At 43.6% G+C, this 19,214-nt stretch overlaps 1 protein-coding gene across 1 annotated transcript in view; it reads right to left on the bottom strand.

Moving 5' to 3' along the window:
- Positions 1-7,647, bottom strand: part of LOC111070399 (DNA N6-methyl adenine demethylase) — a 75,783-nt gene extending 68,136 nt beyond the window's left edge. The window contains exon 1 of the mRNA XM_022360905.2: positions 7,195-7,647. The gene's annotated coding sequence lies outside the window, so the exon portion shown is untranslated. The remainder of the gene's footprint in view (positions 1-7,194) is intronic.
- Positions 7,648-19,214: the final 11,567 nt, after the last annotated feature.

Genomic DNA, 19,214 nt, shown 5'->3' with positions numbered 1-19,214 from the left:
GTCTGATTGCCCCATGAAAGGGTATTTAGAAAACACTAACAGAGCGAAGATATTCTGATGGGAGAATATCGAGTAACGCAGCAGAGAGAGAGAGAGAGAGAGAGAGAGAGAGAAAGGCACTTGATAAAGATAAACCCGTCGCGAGTACTGAGCGCTAGGTGGCGGCAATGGCAATGGGCGATGCAATCAGGCAATGAAACGGGGAATGCAGCCAACAAGCCTCTCCAGAGTGAGGTGGGATGCTGTATGCTGCTGCTGCTGCTGCTGCTGCTGCTGCAACAGTTTCGATACTTTGAGCCGAGCGAGGCCTTAGACTCGCTGCAGGATATTTTTGCTCTCTTTTCAGTGGCAGAGTACGCGTAGACGGGAGGGGTGAATAGAGGCCCGAGGCCTCCTCGACGTAGCTGTTTTGATTAAAAGCATCCGGCCTTTGAGCTCGAAAACAGAAGCACCAGGACAGGACAGGACAGGACAGAAGCTGCACTACCTCGGTAGCTGAGCTGTTCGCATGTGTACGTGTGTCTAATTTGATTTGCATTCCAACAAATTTCGATCTCACTCCGTTTCTGGCCATTGGCTATTTGGCACAAAGTACATCGAGAGCACTGCTGCAGAGGGCAGACAGCACAGAGCTTAACTTTTGGCCAGCGCTCAAATGGAACCACGGCTCCTTCAGTGGTATAGCATGCCACGGGCCACAGATTGGGGGGGGGACGTGCCTGGTACGTGCATCGATACTGGATGGGAATCGGTGACCCCAAGCGCTCTCCCTCCGACTGGCTTACAGTCAGGGATTGAACGGGGAGCTCACCTTAATCAGCGCACATTTCTCCGGCAATTAACCTTTTGGCCAAGTGCCCGGAATCGTGTCCCGTCTTTGAGCTCCTTCTTTTGTCCTTGTTTCACTTGTGTGGTGTCAGACGTTGCGTATGCGCAACGTAAATTATGCATAATTGCGATTGCAGTCAAAGGGGTGCCCCAATATGAAGATGAGTTATGGAAGACGCTCGAAGCTTCTGGCTCTCGATTATGATGATGATGCTGAGCCATATCCAGAATGAGGACAGACACCAGCAGCACAAGCCAAAACAAAACCAGGACCTGAACCAGAACCAGAACCAGTCAAAGTGTTTGACAGCCAAGGCGATGGATATTCCCAAAACTAATCAGCACTCAAAATGTGGCACAGCCACTGGCAGTGGCACAGGTACTCTCTCGCTCTGGCTCTCTTTCTCAGCATCACCTAAGCCCTCGGCGAATCTGTCTGGAATGAATCATAGATAGTTCATGAGAGAGGGGGCAGGGGAACACCAAATAATAACACGCATTTTCATCCTTGGTTTTAGCAAATATAAAGGGCCAAAGGCGATGGGGATGCGGACGAGCACGAGGATGGAATTGCCCCAAAAATCATTAATCAAATGAGCCTTTCTGGCTTTTCCTCTGTCCCACTCTTTGTATCGGTGTGCCAGTATTTGTGTGTGTCAGAAAACGGAAGTGTTACACTAAGCCATTTTGTCGGTCCCCTTGGCAAAGGAAACAAAGTACATCAACCGACCCCCAGGCAAACCCCCTCACTCTGCAGGGTGGACAGTGAGAGGAGTGCTGGCGAGAGGAGCACTGTAGGGGGCTGGGGCACCGTTCTGAACTTGTGAGAAGTGAAACAAACGAAAGTTGCAGTCCTTATGAACTCTCTCTCTCTCTCTTTCTCTCTCTCTCTTTCTCTCTCTCTCTCTCTCTCTCTCTCCTCTCTGCTCTCTGTGGATAAGTCTATCCTCTTCCACTTGGAAAGCGAACAGATAAGCAACTTTAAACGCCAAAAGAGCAATGATAACATTTGACCAGAAGAAGTAGTGAGATTATAGGTAAAATCAAACAGTGAAGCAGGTGAAGCAGATGATGAAAAGTATGCATCAAGAAGGGAAGATACATAATCAGAAATCAGAACAGGTCGAATGAGTCTTATGCCAGTAGCTGGTATAATAGTTGGGATATGTTTAATCTTCGGATAAATTTCACATCTACAATACCCGATACACCCGATACTCAAATATATGAGGGATATATAAGTTTGGTAGTAGAAGAAAAAAAGGAATTTGCACCCCCACAAGTAAATATGTTCTGGATTAGCATCAATAGCCGAGTCGATATAGGCATGTCTGACTATCCGCAGATCCGTCTTGTTTGTCGTAGGTAGTGCAAACAAAGTTTTGTATTCAGACTCCTGAGATATAACACTATTAAAAGTGTATTTCAAACATTATATTCAATAATATTATATTAATAAAATATTAAATTATTATTTAAATATCATAGCCAGAATGAACCAATCAATTGACAGTGGAAAAGGTTCCCCTTCCACGCGCTTGCTAAATTTAAGACATTCGGAGGAACCAAAAGCTAAATTCATTTTTGGAGAATGTTATTTTTACTGCTGAATCCTAATAGATGTTGATGTTGATCCCAATTTCTAGCCAGAAGTAAACAATGCCATTAGTAAACAAAATTGGACGCCAGTTGTAGGGTTGGTTGGATATGGAAACATTGTTTTTTGGGGCTGCATCCAAGTGCCAATCAAGACATGCCCAGACACTCTTCCAACCACCTGAAAACTGCATCCTAGTTTCCTGAATGAAGCCCCATGGAGCATGCTTAGAGAATTTTGGAAAAAAGGATACGGAAATCGCTGAAAATGTCACTGCCTGTTTAATGAGAAAAAATGCCGAGGACTTTTAGACATCATTCAGGCTGAAAGTTTTGATGTAGTTAATTTTCACAGGGATACAAAAGTACAAGAATTAAATATTTTCTAGGAATAGATGGTTAAAATGTTGACCCTTAAAATCCAATTACTTTTAGTTTTTTTGACATAACCGAGCGTAAAGATTTTCGTAAAGATCGTTGAATCTTTCCTGAGCAATGGAGTCTCCTTTTCTTTTCAACTATACCACTCTGCCGCACTCTGCCCCACTCTGCCCTGTCGTGTCCCAAAGTTCAATCTCACACGTCTGTTGTTCTGTCTCCCCCTCTCTCTCTCTCTCTCTCTGTTTCCATCGGTTCTCTTAGTGCAGTTATTGTTACCAGTTTTAAATTTTCTCTTTCTGCTTCCCGTGTCTCGTCTCGTTATGGCCATTGGCCAAATCGGAAGCCAAATCCAAAAGCTAAGGCCAAAACTTTTTGTTTAGCAATTTATGTTGTAGGTTATTTTTTGAACCGCCTCCTGCAGGAGACGCAAATACCTACATTAGCACACCAACCCACACATACACACACACTCATAGCATTTAGGATTCCCGTGTCATGGGTGTAAAGGGAACATGTGTTTCCGCATTTAGTTCCCTTGCTCCTTGCTTGATGAGGTGCAAAAAAAAAGCAGGCAGAGCCGGGATATAATGGGATGATAAAGGTGTGGAGGGTGGAGGAGCGAAGGTCGGGAGGCAGCTGACAGTTGAGCTAGCAAAAACATATTTGGGTCTTTGGGAAGAAATCGTTTGAGCCCGATCAAGCCCAGTCTACTGGAAGGCTTTAAGAGCTCCAACTGCCAGAGAATTATTGAAACAGGAATTCTTTGGAACCGAAAAAACCCTTAGGATATAGAAACTGTCTTAAGAGTGTACCATTGATGTACCACATCCCCATATCAATAAATAGTTAAACTCATCTAATCACTGACCACATTACTCCCCAGCACCCCAGCACCCCAGCACTTTCTGCTGCTGATGGTACTTGTACCCGTACCCGTACTCGTGCTCGTGCTCGTATTTCTGCTGCCGCTGCTGGTTCGTGTTAATTAAGAGGTAATTTTAATGCTCGGCTGCATACGCTGGCATGTGCAACGGGTGCTCGTATGGGAAGGGGGTGGTAGATTTCGACTTTCGATTTTCGATTTGCAATTTTCAAAATCGAGCATTTCACAATCTTATTTTCTCCCTCTTTAGTTTCCCCACTTGATTCTCTTTTAGGCTTTGGACAGAGCTAATTGGATTAGGCTGAGTTTAATTCAGCGATTCATAATCGAAATATCCATTACAAAACTTACTCAATCAGAATTGCATAAATTAGGCCATGCTGAATTTATTTAAAATTATAGGAATATATAAATGGAATATCCATATACTCGTGTACATACATACATATGTATGTATGTTACTGTCGGAGCTGTCAAAAAGTTTGACAATTTGCCCTGCGATTTGCCATTTGATTGTTGTTCAATTGAATTGGTTTTGCGGGAATATGTGGCATGCTCCTGCCGCTCGACCGCCCGCTGCCTTTTAAATCAGTTTATGTTTTAATTACAAAATTAATATCAATTATGCCGCATGTGCCCAGCGCTCAACGAATTCTGCATCTGAATGCAAATCTATCAATTTGCAAATCTGTAAATTTACTTTGCATAATTGGCCCATTTGTAGCTTCTCTCAGCCTCTGCAAATAGGAAGTGAATTCCTGTGAATGCCTCGGAAGGAATTTTGCTTCATATATTCGAGACGCACACATAACAAAAGATTACCAAGGATATACACTTTTTTAATTATTTACGTTTTAATTAGCTGAATTATTGAATTGAAAGAGAAAAATTATAGCAGAAAATCAGATAAATTTAAGCAAATTTTTGGTAATTGCCAAGCGTGAACGCTGGCTGATAAAACTCAATGAAAGTGTTTCGGTTTGAGAGTGGGAATGACTAAATCATGAATCCAAGCTCCTTTCTTCAAAGAGATGACCTTTTTTATTTTATTTGGTGTATTAATTGGAAAGTCAAAACGATTTTGTGGCGGGAACCGACCGAGCATTCTTTTGACTTTAGTCCTTACCTGATGATTTTTGTTTCGGGCAAGATTATATTAAAATTAAAAATTCCATCTAAATGTAAATAAAACCCGGATGGAAAAAAAAAGCAATGGACCGGCGATAGGAAGGAAGGGGGGCATAAGAAATGGGAGAAAGACGGCCGGATAGACGGACAACAAAGATGAACAAAAGGAATCGGGCAACTAAATGAATATGAAGCCATCAGCAGTGCCATATGCAGCAACAAAAAATGTGCTGGAGTGGCGGAGAGTGGTAGGGTGCTGAAGTAGTGGGGGAAAACGGAAAAACGCGCAAAGCGCAAAGCGACGACGAAGGCGACAGGCAACAGCGGAAAAATGCCGCCAAACGCAAATACTGCGGCACAATTTCATTTTTGTTTTTATCTCACTTTTTCATTTTATTTTTTTATTAATTCTTGTCTGCTTTTGAAGCACAACACACAGATACAAAAACAGCCAAAAAGAGAGAGTGAGAGGGAAAAGCAGTGAAGCCTGCGGGCAAGAAATTTGTTTAGATTTTCACTTTTTCCCCTCGTTGCTGTTGACAAAACATCCCACAACAGCAAAAAAAAAAAAGCCAAGAAAAACTGAAGAAGCTGCAGCAGCGATATTCACATTATGAACATTTTAATCAAATGAAATGACAATAAAATATTTTCTGTTGCCAAATTAAATGAAACGTAAATTTCGAGAGGCCCGAAGAAAAGACTGAAATTAAAGAAACACTTAAACAGGAGATCAGAAAAGGAAGCAGGGGGAGTACAACATACACACCGAAGAAGAAAAGACAGTGAAACATTTTGCACATTTGGAAATCACAAAAGAGGGCAAGCCCCGAGGAAAGCAAAATAAATCATAAAAAATTGTTTAAAAAATATAAAACAAGACTGTACAATGTAAATTGTACAAACATATGTATGTACATACATATTTATAAGTGCATTTACATAATGTTGCGTGGACACGTCAAAAGTGAAAATATTTTAAAAATAAAACGGATTTTTATTTTGACAATAGACTTGATTTATAACTCCCAAACCCTTCAATTGTTGCTAAGGTTGATTTTGTGAATTTTTTGTATTTTATGATAGTTTCCAAAAACCAAATAATTCGCATGTCACAACAATAGAAATGGTTTTCGCGGCAAACGATTCAAACGCCAAACGGAAAGCAATTCAATAATTCAATGTGACTAATTTTCGAGTGTTGCGCATTGATATGACTCTTAAAAAAGTTTTTATTTTATCCAAAGATTATAGCGGCTTCTTAAAATAATTCCGCCGACCCTGGTATAAACGTTTAGTGACCCGTGGCGAGGATACACCAAAAAATATTCGAGATTCACCATAGCTGGCGACCAATTTAATAATAAAAGGAATATCAATCTTAAAAACATATTTAAATTTATTTAAAGCTTTTGTACTCAAGGGGGTATATTAATTGGGTGTTGTGATCAGAGCTATCTCAATTAAGCTCATTCCCTTGATCGTTCAGTTTGAATTTAAAAGGCAGTATTTTCTTCAACTGATTCATTAGTTATCTATGATACCACAAGTCTTCCGATCGTTATAGCTCATACCGTGTGCACATACATATAAATTCCTTAAGTATGTCAGAACAGCAAGAGAAGAGAATTTTTTAGAGAATATCGGATAGAAATCCCCAATGAAAAAATATTCCCTGTTCAATGGAGAACTGAAAACGGCAGCAGGTTTTAAAGGTATTTGACGGGAATCTAGAACAGTGCTGAACAATTCGGAAGAATTTTCTTTTAATTTCTATCTAAGTGCATTGCAAATATATAAATAGTGCCCACTCCTTCCAGGTCTCTGATACCTTTCCACTTGCCCAATACTGCATCTCTTTTTTACCTGTTTTCATTTCTCCTTTTCCACTGCCGAAGTGTAAGCTCTGCTACAATATTAGCGCGAAACGATCCCCCAAAAAACAATCTCCCACTGCGGCTCGCAGGCGTTCCACCCGAGAGTTTTCCCATATTTTCCAAACTCAGACACAGGCACCCCCTATCGGAGGAAGCTTAACGATTTCATTAACAAGGACACACAGCATGGCAGCGGCCAATGTTGTTGCCAAAGTTGTCGCTGCTGCTAATGTTGCCGCTGTCACAAATTTCACTGGCAATTAGCAACAACAGCCTCGGCAAAAATATAATGCCTTTACCGGTTTAATTAGGGGCGCCACAACTGGAATGAGTGGTGGCGGGGGAGGGGGGCAAAGGGGCAGGCATCAATGCTGCAAATTGTCTTCGTTTTTCCCCCGCAGCATCGACAACAACGGCTGCAGAAGTCACAGAAAAAACTTTCGCTCAAATCAAACGAAAATGTGCACAAAATGAAATAAAATCATCTGAAAAATCACGAACCAGTCAGACCATGTCCAAGCTGTGGAGACGACGCCAAACGTTGCAAGTTGGTTGGAGCTAGGCCTCTCTTCTGCCACTGCGTAACCACTCCACTGAATGCAGCACAGCAACAAAAAACAAAGAAAACACCGAGCACGTGACAAGGGGAAACAATCCAAGTCCAAGTCCAAATCCAAATCCAAAACAAATGCACAAAAGCGCGGCGCAGCGCGGCGTGGCTCGGAAACCCGCTCGAATTTTGTACAAAGTCAAAGTCAGAGCCAAAGCCAAAGCCAAAACCAAAGCCGGAGTGGCAAGTGGCAAGTGTAGCACACGCGACGCAGACGCACCCGCCTACTGGTTTCCACTGATTGACTGACTACTGTTCAATGAAACTGGCCGAAGATGATGCTAATGTCGATGCTTGGCTGATGTTGCGCCACGATGGAGACACACGAGGCACACACGCTGAGCTTACGCTTGCAACTGAAGTTGCCGTCTGATAATGCCGCCTGCCGTAGCGGCGGCACCAGCAACGAGCCAACGAGCCAACGAAGCCAAGACGAGCCCGAAACAGAAACCGAAACCGAAGCCGAACCTGCCACACGAATCTCAGCCCGAAGGCGTAACCGAGGCACAGACGTGGTCCGAACCGAGTCCGAGCGTGAATGGTTAAAATTGCACACCTCGTTTTTCCACTTTTCCTCAGGCACACACGCACAGCCACATCCACAGCCACATCCACAGCCACCCAGCCACCCAGGCACAGAGGCAGAAGCGAGTGCAGCGTCTGCATATTCCACATTGGGCGTTGGTGAAAACTTGCGCCAAAATATGGCCATGCCGGTACCGTCCCCCCACTCCCATCCACCCTCTCCATGCTCCATGCTCCATGCTCCATGCTCCATCAGCCTGGTCTGGCCCGCTCCCGCTGCGGGCTGAGCGGCTGAAATGATTACTGCAATTGCCTGTTCCGTTTCAGAGCATCCTGGGTGTCGACTCAGTTAGCCAGCATCTTGAGTTGACCGCTTCAGCTTGGGTCATGTAGGGGAAGAAGGTGTCTGTGGAGGAGAGCTGCGGAGGGAGTTCCCCAAGAACGCATAGATCCGCCTATGAGTTGGGAATACTGATGGGATAAGTCCAACAATGCAGGAGAACAATGCAATACAGGATCTGATATATACAACAGACGAATATAATTAGATTATAGGGAGGAAGATATGAATGTTGTGACACATACACAACTATGCACATGGATGATAAGTATCATAAGAGAAACGAAAGCATAGATAGATGCAAAACAAATAGACAGATGGATATAGGGATGCCTTTATGAGCTGTGTAACAAATACAACCTATTCCTGCTCTCTGGCTCTTAACTGTTTCCACCCAAAAACAAACATTCCAGCTCTTTCCACCAACGAATGACCATCCGACAATTGTATTTCGATCATTCCGCCAGGAGGCGCATACTGGACGAGAAAGAGTGTGCGGTGCGAGCCTCAAAGCTCGTAAATTTCTGCACCATTTATTTTAGTCTTGATCTATATTAATTTTATTAATATTAAACTTAAAAAATGCATTCCAAAAGTTAGTAATATTTAATAAAAATAGAGCTAAAGGGGTCGTAGTGGCCAGTTCATTTTCTGCTGCAAGGTGTTGGCAGTGGCTGACAGGGTTTCTCGCTCAATATCTTGTGATTATAATCACGGGAATCATGGGAAAAGTTGCGGCTGTTGGCCGTGCTCCAACTTGATCCTGAACCAGATCCATTCACGATCAGCTTAGGGCTGATGGGGATTTTCCAGCGGCTGGAGGGTGGCGGGTGGGAGGGTAAACTAAGACGATTTCAATGCAAATCCCGACACAGGTCCCAGCCCCAAAGCCAAATCAAGGACAGCTCGGACACATGACGTGAGAGCCCAAGCCAAAACAAACCAGAAAAGAACAGCATCGAACAGGGCAGACACCATGAAAACACACACACACACACCACACAGATGGTGACAGAGATGGGGAAAAGAGAAACAAATCCAAAGTCAGATAAGAGTCTCAGGCGGGATTTTGACCGGACCGGACGGGAGCGGGCCAGCTTGGGTTGGGTTGGATTGGGTTGAAGATTTTGTGGGTTACTTTGGTGCCACGTTAGGTGCACTTTTATCTATGCCCTGTTTCTGGTTCCGTTCCCGCTCCTGTGGCTCCTTCTGTGCCCTGCCAGCAGCCACCTTTCGTTTTCTCTGCTTTGCTTTCTTATCGGTGGCAATTTTGTTCACTCGCTCCATTGTATACCTCCTTGTCGACGCCCGCCCCCATTTTCTACTAAATCTATGACAAATGTAAACAGTCGTCCTTCCATCGTGGCCTTACCCGTCCCCAGCAGGAGACTGTACGGGCCCATGCGGGCTGTGGCATGTGGGGCACTCTCCCACTTCCACTCCCTATCCCTCTCTTTTCACCATGTTTCTGATTGTGTTCGCTTTCGGTTGGCGCTTTATTTCCCCCTGGTTGCAACTTTAGATTAGAGTTAATCAGCTTAGCGTGTCACTTTGACTATTAGAAGCAATGTGCACGTGGAAGGGTTGGATTGGGTCGGGTTGGGTTGGGTTGCGTCCCTCTGGGTGCCTCCTGCCTGCTGCCTGCTGCCTAGAGGGAGGGGACTACAGAACCTGTGACTGGTTTTAATTATGATTTTTCGGCATCTTTCAGCTCTGTCCCCGCCACAGGCAGCACGATTTGAGGAAGCCCCAGGAGAACACGCATAGTCCGTCGTTGGTGTCATCATCTGCGGAGGTGCCACTAAGCCAGGCCATGTCTTGGCGCTGGCGCTGGCGCTGGAACTGCGACGGCGACGGCGACGGCGACTGTGCCTCTACCTGGCTCCTCTGAGCCTGGCCCGGAAAACCACACTGGGCCGGATGGTGACTCACTGTAAGGAAATGCAACCAGCAGCAGTTAACGAGGATTCAAATGATTCAAATGATTCAATTTACCTTTGCTGCCCATTCTGCTTGACTTAATTGTGAATTTTGAACGAAATTTCGAACTCGGATTGATTTCTCGTACTCTCTTTGCGAATGAATTTTGTGTACTGGCCTGCTTTTGATCCTGGTCCCCCGCCAGCTGCCGCTGATAGAAAGTGAGGCATGCTGCACACACTCGTACATGCCATCGGCAAGAGTAGTTGCACCGGCGCGGGGGCTGCATGGACTTGGACACGCTGCTCCACTAACCAGAGATGAGGTGATATTTTCACCAGTCCAGTCCAGTCCAGGCCAGGCCAGCCCAGACGAGACGAGACCAGCCCGTCCATGGCTGTCCATAAATGGCATTCAAACAGGATTTTCGAGTTGTGCCGACTTAGAAAGTAACAGTGACATGGCGTGCAAAAACAGCTGTTGCAAGTTGCAACAGATCTGCTGCCACCAGAGCTAGTGCAGCGACATTCATTGATTGCCTTTTTGGCATTAGTTTCAATTTATTTCACTTTGAGTGTGATGGATGGCAACAGCGACAGCAGCGAACGTGTCGCAGACCCAGGCTATCAATTGCACATGCCACCCAACCCAACCCCACCCCCAAACCCCACTACCACTCCATTCCGGTCACACCGAGAGGTCACACTGAGTAAAGGAAAAGGCCCCTTTGGGGGGCGCACTTTTAATGCCAATACAATTGTTGCTCGAAAATAAATCTATATCATTACACACAAACGCAAACGCAAACAATAGCAGCCGAATGGAATGGCAATAGAATCGAATTGAATTCAACTGAATTGCAGAATGTAGACGCTGAAGATGCTGCACGGAAAAGAGCGAAGCCCGTCCGAGTGTTCAGATACCCTTTCAGATCCATCGCTCCACTGGCAGCCAACTCATGTACATAGTTGTTCATTTCAAAGGTCTCAACATCTCAAAAATATTCGTATGCCTCAAAGTAAACAGCGGCAGAGTTATAGCACGATTCGACAACGTTTGGAGGTGGCAACTTGAGCCAAGAGTGGGAAAATACGATTTCTGGCCAATGATTCCAATGTCAATGCCATCTATGGGATCGGATCGAATTGAATTTGGAATATGTTATAGAATATTTACTTTGGAGTTTTTATTAAATTTACAAATAATTATAATAATTATTTGATATTGGTCAGTGTATCTTTCATCTTCCTTCCATACCCGATACTCAAAGAGCATAGGGCTATGCTGAATGGTACTTCGTTGAAGAGAATGTAAAATATTCAACATTATGGAAACAGCTGTAATATTGGTCATAGGCTGGAATGGGAATAGACGGAGTGCAAGAACTAGTATAAGAGCACACCTACTGCTCGCTTTCGCTCTCTCTATGATTCGCTCATCACTGCCATCTCTTTTCTGATGGAAAGTGCGAGGAAATTTGATGCGCGGTCTGCTCTGTCCATGCACTGCCACAATCAGCCGCCTCCCCGCACTGTCCCTTCAACATAAAATTGAGAGTGAGAATTTATTCTGGTATATTTATGAGTATATTTATGAGTTGTGTGAGTACATGTACAATACCTAGAATAGTGAAATGTCGATTTAATTTAAACATTTATCTTCGTACACCTGTTATTGTGTCCAGCCGAAATTTACGGATTTAAGGAAATATTTAATTTTCTTGTAAATTAAAGGGTCTGTAGAACTGTTTTTATTGTTTGTTTAAAGACAATTAATATAAGTTTTGGAAAAACTTTGATTTGTTGCGATTAGAGAAGATATGAATTAGAAATTAAAAGTTAAAAGAGAAAAAAAAGCACACCTATTATTTTGTCCATAAGCGTACGTAGAGGCGGCATACTAACTGAGTGTGAAAGTGCGAAATTCATCCTACTCCTCAAGGAAAACATCCGCAGCAGACCCGAATGCCATGGGGAAGAGTATACATTGAAGAGGCAGTAAATTCAAAGAGCTTGAGGAAAATTGCCAAGCAATCAGCTGGTCATTGTACGGTGGCGGTCGGGCGCGTGGTGGGGGAAGGAGATGCTAGGATGGGGGGTCAGATGGGAGTGGGAGTGGGAGTGGGATGGGGAGAAGATTCAAGGACCCGGCTACCACTTGACAAATGCCCTGTTCAAATGCTGTGGACACCATTTAATTCCGCCATTAATTGGAGCACTAGAAAGCCCAAACCGACTGAAGGCCGTCCGCCCTGGAATATCCCCCCGGCGTTCTCCTTTGCTTTGCCGCTCTTTCACTTTATCCACCAATTCGGAACCTAATTGAAATGCAAATGCCAGCAGAGTTTGATGCTTTTATAAATTGCACGTCAAATTGCCGTTAAATGATTTCCAAATGCCACAACAGATGCCCACCCAATCGAATGGTTCGTGAACCCTTCCATCTGGTCCTTTTACTCAGCGCCCCTGGAATTTGGATTTATTCCGGGGAACCAATTCCAAGAAGTTAGTAAAAAGATTTGTGATTTTGATCAATTTATTTGCCTGTTCAAGTGCAGGCTGTGTCGGAGCTGTGCTGAATTTTCAATGATTTCTTCCGGATAAAAAGCACCAACAGCGACTCCGTCGCTTTCGATCTGATTCATCATCAAAATCAACGAATCAATTGATAGGCGCATCGGTAAAGGATATGAAGAGTGCAGGAAGAGGGCCGTGACGCGACGATTGTCACGTGAATGGCAATCCTACTGATCGCCACCCTTAAAGGAACGCACAGTGGGACTTCGGCTAATTCAGCTTGCAAAATTAATGCCTTTTGAACGAATGAAGATTTCCTTATGAAATGAACTGCATTTAAAAGGAAATTTAGTCTGCGTAAATGGTGTTTTGATTTTAAATACAACTTATCCTAAGGATATTTATACCCGCGACAGCCTTAATTTGTCCGTTTTTCGCTCGAAGTTGTAAGATCTAAGATCGCTCCCGAAATAAAAAATTAAAACGAATTTCTTGGGGATAATCTAGAAAATATTTTTGCAAAGTCAAGTCAAAGTTGAAAAATATCCCAAAAATTTGTTATTATTATTATTAAACAATTGTTAAACAGGTTAGCCGTTATAACTGTTTATGCAACAGAGCAGTTTAATATTGATAATAAAACTTGAATACATTTTTGCACACTGAAACAATTTTTAACTTTAAAATCTGATATCTGTTGAACTAAAATTTCTTATAGTTTGAATTTTGAAAAGCTCTGAAAAATTGTCCATTCATTATATCCAAAGTGTTTACTCATCAAATGGCTTTGCCACCTCTTTTCGGCTGATCTCACACTGTGCAACGCTTCGAAAAAGCTGCACAAAATCTCTTCAAGGCTCCAAAGAACAAAACAGAAGATGCCAACACCGCTGCATGGAGAAATGATCATCAACCAGCACATATTTTCCACTGTACAGTGTACAGTGCTCACCCAAATCTAAGTGCAGTCACACTTACATTTTAGATACTCTTTGGGCAGCTAATCCCGCATCGATCAAGACAGTCTCAGTATCAGTTTGATCCAGCCAAGCCACGCCACTATCTCAATTGTGTTCCCATTTTCATCGATTCGTACCCAAAGTGAGAACCAATTAACCAATTGGATGAATGAAAAACGAATATTAAATTTCCGAAGTGTGCTATTAGCTTCATCTGCTGATTCTTTAACGCAATTAATAGGGCAATTGCCACAGCCTGCCATCGATCCCTCCGAATCGCTCTTGTCGTGCAGAGACAATTTGGAAGACGAGCCAGTTGCTGCCGATCCACTACTTGTCGATAGAAGAAAAATAGGTGATTGAAACCATACCCTAACGAAGGTAACGCAGATACTTCCTCCCATACTTACCCATAGACACAGATAGACCCCACACCCCTCTTAGACGGACGGGAAAAGCATTCCGCGCATATCTTTCAATTTCGCTCGCACTTGTCATGAGAAAGAAGGGAGGGAAAAGAGGGAATGAGAGGAACCACGACCGCTAGTTACGTTATAATGGTAATCCTTGCACTCCGCTTATCCTCTTTCCACCTAATGACCCATTTGATTAGAATTTAAGAATATTTTATCTGTTTCTGTTTTGTTTCTCTTTCTCTCTTCGCACAACAACAGCAGCCGTTATTTCTGAACGAGGAAGAGTGTGTGTGTGAGAGAGTAGCAGAGTAGGCAGAGAAGTCACGTAAAATGTTCTCTTCATTCTGGCTATAATAATGATCTGATGTGAACCAGATTCGGACATACAAATGTATGCATGTATATTCGGTCAGATATCTTTAAAATTGTGGTTACCACACATAAGTTTCCTCTGTGGAGCAGTAGGGGGCGGTGTTCATTTTAAAATTCACCCTCCAGAACTCTGAAGGGGTCAACTGACCCCGTGGGACTCGTTCCGCGCCATTTGCCGCCCAGTCGAAACAGATCTGAAATACGCATCCCGCATCGTTTTGTTTTCGAAGCCGAAAAATAACCGTAAGCCCGTGGAATTATGAACGAACCGCAGAAAAAGAGTGACAACACAGTCCCCACTGTTACTTTTACTTTTTACTGGATGCCACGCCACCCAATCTGAGCCAGAATGGTGAGTGATGTTCCTGAGGTTTTACTGTATCTGCCGCTGTACTTGGAATGCAACAGACACAAAATTGCACAAACAAAATGCACCTTTTCGCCGCGAGCTCTTTTGGGTTTTTTTACTTATTTGCCAACGCGTGAATTTGCACTCGACTTAGTGGGTATTTTATAGGAAGGAAATATACGTATGTATGTACATATAAGTTTGTCCGTTTTAATTTAATTACTTAATTATTTGCGGGGTGTGTATTATTTTCACATAGGTCCAGCCTCTGGAAGGGCAGTTGTATTAGCGACAAACTAGAAGACACATCTAGTCCCCGATAAGCTAAATGTACACAGAAGCCTGGCAGAATTTTCACTTGTAGTACTACCTCAGGAGCTCTAGTTACTACTAGATATATGTCGCTCCAAAAGCATCCAACCTGAGACATACATATGTATGTAGGTAGATATTTGTACAATATTTATATTTATATTGCAAGAATTTTTGCTTTCATTTAGCTCCAGATGGATAACTAATTCCTATAATATCGAAGGAGCGACAAACAGGAAAGCAAATACTCCCCGATCACTCCATCTCTCTCATTGCGAGAGAACTATTCTCCTATTTTCAATCACTGTAGCATTTTCTGTCTGTATTTTTATAGCTGATACTCCAATAGTATGGGGATATATTAGTTTTGCGGTGGATGTGGATGTATGTAGCACATACTGTAGCCAGAAGGAACCAATCAATTTGCAGCGGCTACGCTACCCCTTCCGCCCACTCACTCTCTTACCTGTCGGAGGGAGGCGAGGAGTAACGGCTGGTGTTTTTGTGAAAAGAGAGACAGATGTAGCGAAATACAACGGATAAAATATTCCAAAATTCTAATGCAATAATTCATTACTTGAAAGTGGATAAACACAGTGCCAGAATTAACATTACAACATAACTGAGAGACAACATAGCTAATCAATGTCGGGTGAGAACTTTAACAGAGGGTGAGAATCTGATCGGATACAAATTGCGGCCTTTACCGGGGCTCAAAACAATCCCCGCTCGTTTAATCTGGGAATTAGCATTGCTAAAGTCGTCGTTCGCTTGTTAAACATATCAACTATTTGTACAATTTATAATCTGCGCGAATTATGCGGAGTCAATATTGTCAATTGATAAACAAACGCACCCCTCCCCAACAGAAACTGCCCGAATCCAGATACTAATTAGATGCACACACACCCACACTCACACACAGAGGGAATTAATGAAAGCAAAGCGGAATGCAGGCCATAAAAAATAACAAGGAAAATACTCGCATAAATGAGTTAAACAAACAGGAGTAGCGAAAAGTAAATTTATTAAATTTACACAACTTCCGTTGCTATTGTTAACCATATTCGTGTCCAAACAAAATGGCCAACACACACACACACCCACATACATACAGCGGAAGAGAAAGAGAAGGAGGGGTAGTGGAGCCATGGGGGGTGGCTGCTTCTCAGCTTAAGAGAACCGAAATATGCAAGCAATAAATTCATGGCGAAAAACCAACCGATTCAACAACGGCCCGGCCCCAGCAGCCCACATGCAATGTGTAGGCGTGGTGAAATAAGATCAAACAAAAAATTGCATGCAAAAAAAGGAGGCCAAAGCCACCATCCCGACTAGAGGATACCCGGCTAGTCGGGATTAATCCAATCAACTGTCATGAAATAGGCCCCAAATAGATACATAGCTGCCTGAAACCTGTAGAAAGAAGTGAATAGATCCCGATTATCCATGGATCAGTACATAATTTATGTATCTGTGTATAAGTACAATGATTGCTAAGTCCCTAGTTCTGGTAAGTAATCTCCGAGTGTCAGGTGTTCGTTCAGCCAGGGATATAGACGGGCATGACTCCATCGATGCTCATCGTCATGGTTGGATGATGCGCAAACTTTTGCGTACATTTCCACGAGTACAGTATTCTCTTGTATTGTACAACTATCGCGAATAAATACCATTATGGAGTGCACATGCACGCCAGTGCACGAGAATATACTCGGGCATACATATGTATAGGCTGGGTGAGGGGTTCGGTTGGGTAAGGCAAAAGAGTGGGACGGGACTAGGAGGAGGAGGAGGCTCGGACGCCGAAAAAGTGCAAGCAACTGCAAAACCATATCAATGGCAATAGCAATGATGACGAGGAGCCTCCACGTGACCATTCTATATGTGGCATACAAATTGGAACGTGGCATAAAAGCCCACACGCACACACGCACGCACACAGACAAAACTTTACATTCAGGTGTACAAACGGTATGTTACGAAACTGTATGTCAGCGGCCGGAAGTATGTATAATCAATCTTTCAGACTCTAGAATTAATTCGGTGTGATACTATCAGCTATCAGAGGAATCTGTACACAAAGAAGAGCTGTAGGAGCTGCAGTTCCAGATATCAGCAATTATTTAATGTATTTTTATGTATATCAATGTATTTGTAAATATATATTACGTACTATACTCGACCTACCCACCTTACACCATCGCAGAATTTGCAATGGCGTTTTATTCATTCACAAGCTCATTCTCGGGCTTGTGGACTCCCAAACTCTGTTGGGAAAGATAGATTCCTTCCGGTTCCTTTCAGACCAACCCAGACTTTCCGGCCTATCCGTTTAACCTTCTGCAGATCTAACTTCGCCCAGCACGAACCTTTCCGTGTTTTTTGCAATAATTACAGTTCCTACTACAGTACCATATCCCCCGAAATATCCCTTGATTTGATTGTACGTAACGTTTACTATCCACCTTAACCAAATTAACCAAATTTCTTTAAACCTTCCTCTATTATAATTTTTCTTTAAGTATTTATATTCCTATTATAGTTCACAGTTAGCAGATAATGGTTATTTAATTGAAATAAATAATTACAAGATACATACGGGGTAGCATATAACACATGACACATGACTGATCTACTTAATAAATGATTTTAATTTCTCGTAGGATCAAAGACTTATTTATTTATGGATAACTTAATTTATTGGATGTATATCGTATATCTTATGATGATCCGAAACCATCGGTTTTGCTTCACAGTTCCCTGCAGCATTGCACTTGTGGAGTGTTCATAAATACATATGTACATATACATGCGAGTATGTATGTATTTATGTAAGGGAATATTTTTGCAGGTTCTTGTTGCTCTTTGGGTAACTAAATTATGGCCAGTTGAACAACTTTGTACATGCATGCGAGTATTTCAATTAAGAGCGAAGTCGATCCCTGGTCGACTGGCGGTGCACCGGGAAGAGGTGGATTGGATGGATTGGCTGCAGATGGAGGCTGGGAAGTGGAACGACATGGAAGAATAATTCAACTCATATTTGAGCGAAATATTGGAACCACTTGCCACTTGCCACACACTGTCTCTGCCTCCGTGTCAGTTTGTGTCTTGCTGGGTAAAGACGGCTTCTCGCCACTCGGTAAATCTAACAGGGGCAAACAGGATGGTGGGTAGACCGTTGTTTAAACATTGGGTCGCAGCAGCGGAGGAGGAGGAGTAGCGGGAGCAGCGGGGGAGCGACAGATAGAAACTCAAACAGAATAACCGAAATCGAGTTGGTTTTTTCCCGCCTGATCCGCGGGCACCAAAACTCTGCCCAATGTCAAGTGTGGCCAAGCTCAGCCATGGCCACTGGCCGGAAAGGAAGGCCAGCCGGACTTGGGGTTAGCTCACAACCGTAACCTTATGGCCGTAAGCGGAAACTGTGTCAAGTGAATGAGCGGCGGAATAAATAAAAGAAACAACTACAGCGAGGCACAAAAATAAAATGCCGAGAGAACTGCAGGCGGCCGACATTAATCTTCGAAATTTGTTTTGTGGTAGCTCTGCTCTGCTCTGCTCCGCTCCTCACCAAATACATCGCTGCAGCCGGGACCGACCACAGAAATACGAAAAAAATGGCAGAAATTTTTATGGGCCGCGGACTTTGGGCAAGTGACGCTTGAAATGTAACCAAGGTTAATATGGCCAAATGGGGATGGGGGGGGAATGGCAAGAAGAGGGCTCGAACGGGATTACGGCTGCGATTACGGTTACGGTTATGGTTACGGTCCACAGTCGGCGGACTTATGGCCCCTGGCAATTTAACGCTTGCGATTTCCGCCAAGGGATTGCCAGCAGCAGCCCCCTGCCACCCCCCCCTCGGACTGGACGCGGCCGACTCCGATTGAATGCCAAATGCACACAAATTGCTTGGGGCAAAGGGAAAAAATTGTGTGGCTTGCAAGTATGCAAGCGTCGGTGCCCCAAAAAGCGCAGCAGCACAGTCCGACGCAGCGACGCGCTACAAGCCCCCAAGGGGGCCACAATGTTATGCTCCAAGGCGCCTTTTCTTCGGCTCTCCTCTTTGGAAAGCTTTTAAAATTCACACGCTGCGCCTTGCAGCAGTCCACCCTGATTTAGTACCAGCACCCACCCACCCATCCTCTTCCCCACTTAATGCAATTTCCTTCTCTGTATGTGTCTGTGTCTCTGTG

Source organism: Drosophila obscura, unplaced genomic scaffold, assembly GCF_018151105.1.
Source record: "Drosophila obscura isolate BZ-5 IFL unplaced genomic scaffold, ASM1815110v1 contig_96, whole genome shotgun sequence".
Taxonomy (NCBI): domain Eukaryota; kingdom Metazoa; phylum Arthropoda; class Insecta; order Diptera; family Drosophilidae; genus Drosophila; species Drosophila obscura.
The sequence above is the reverse complement of the archived record's forward strand: the minus strand, read 5'-3'. Positions and strand labels throughout refer to the sequence as shown.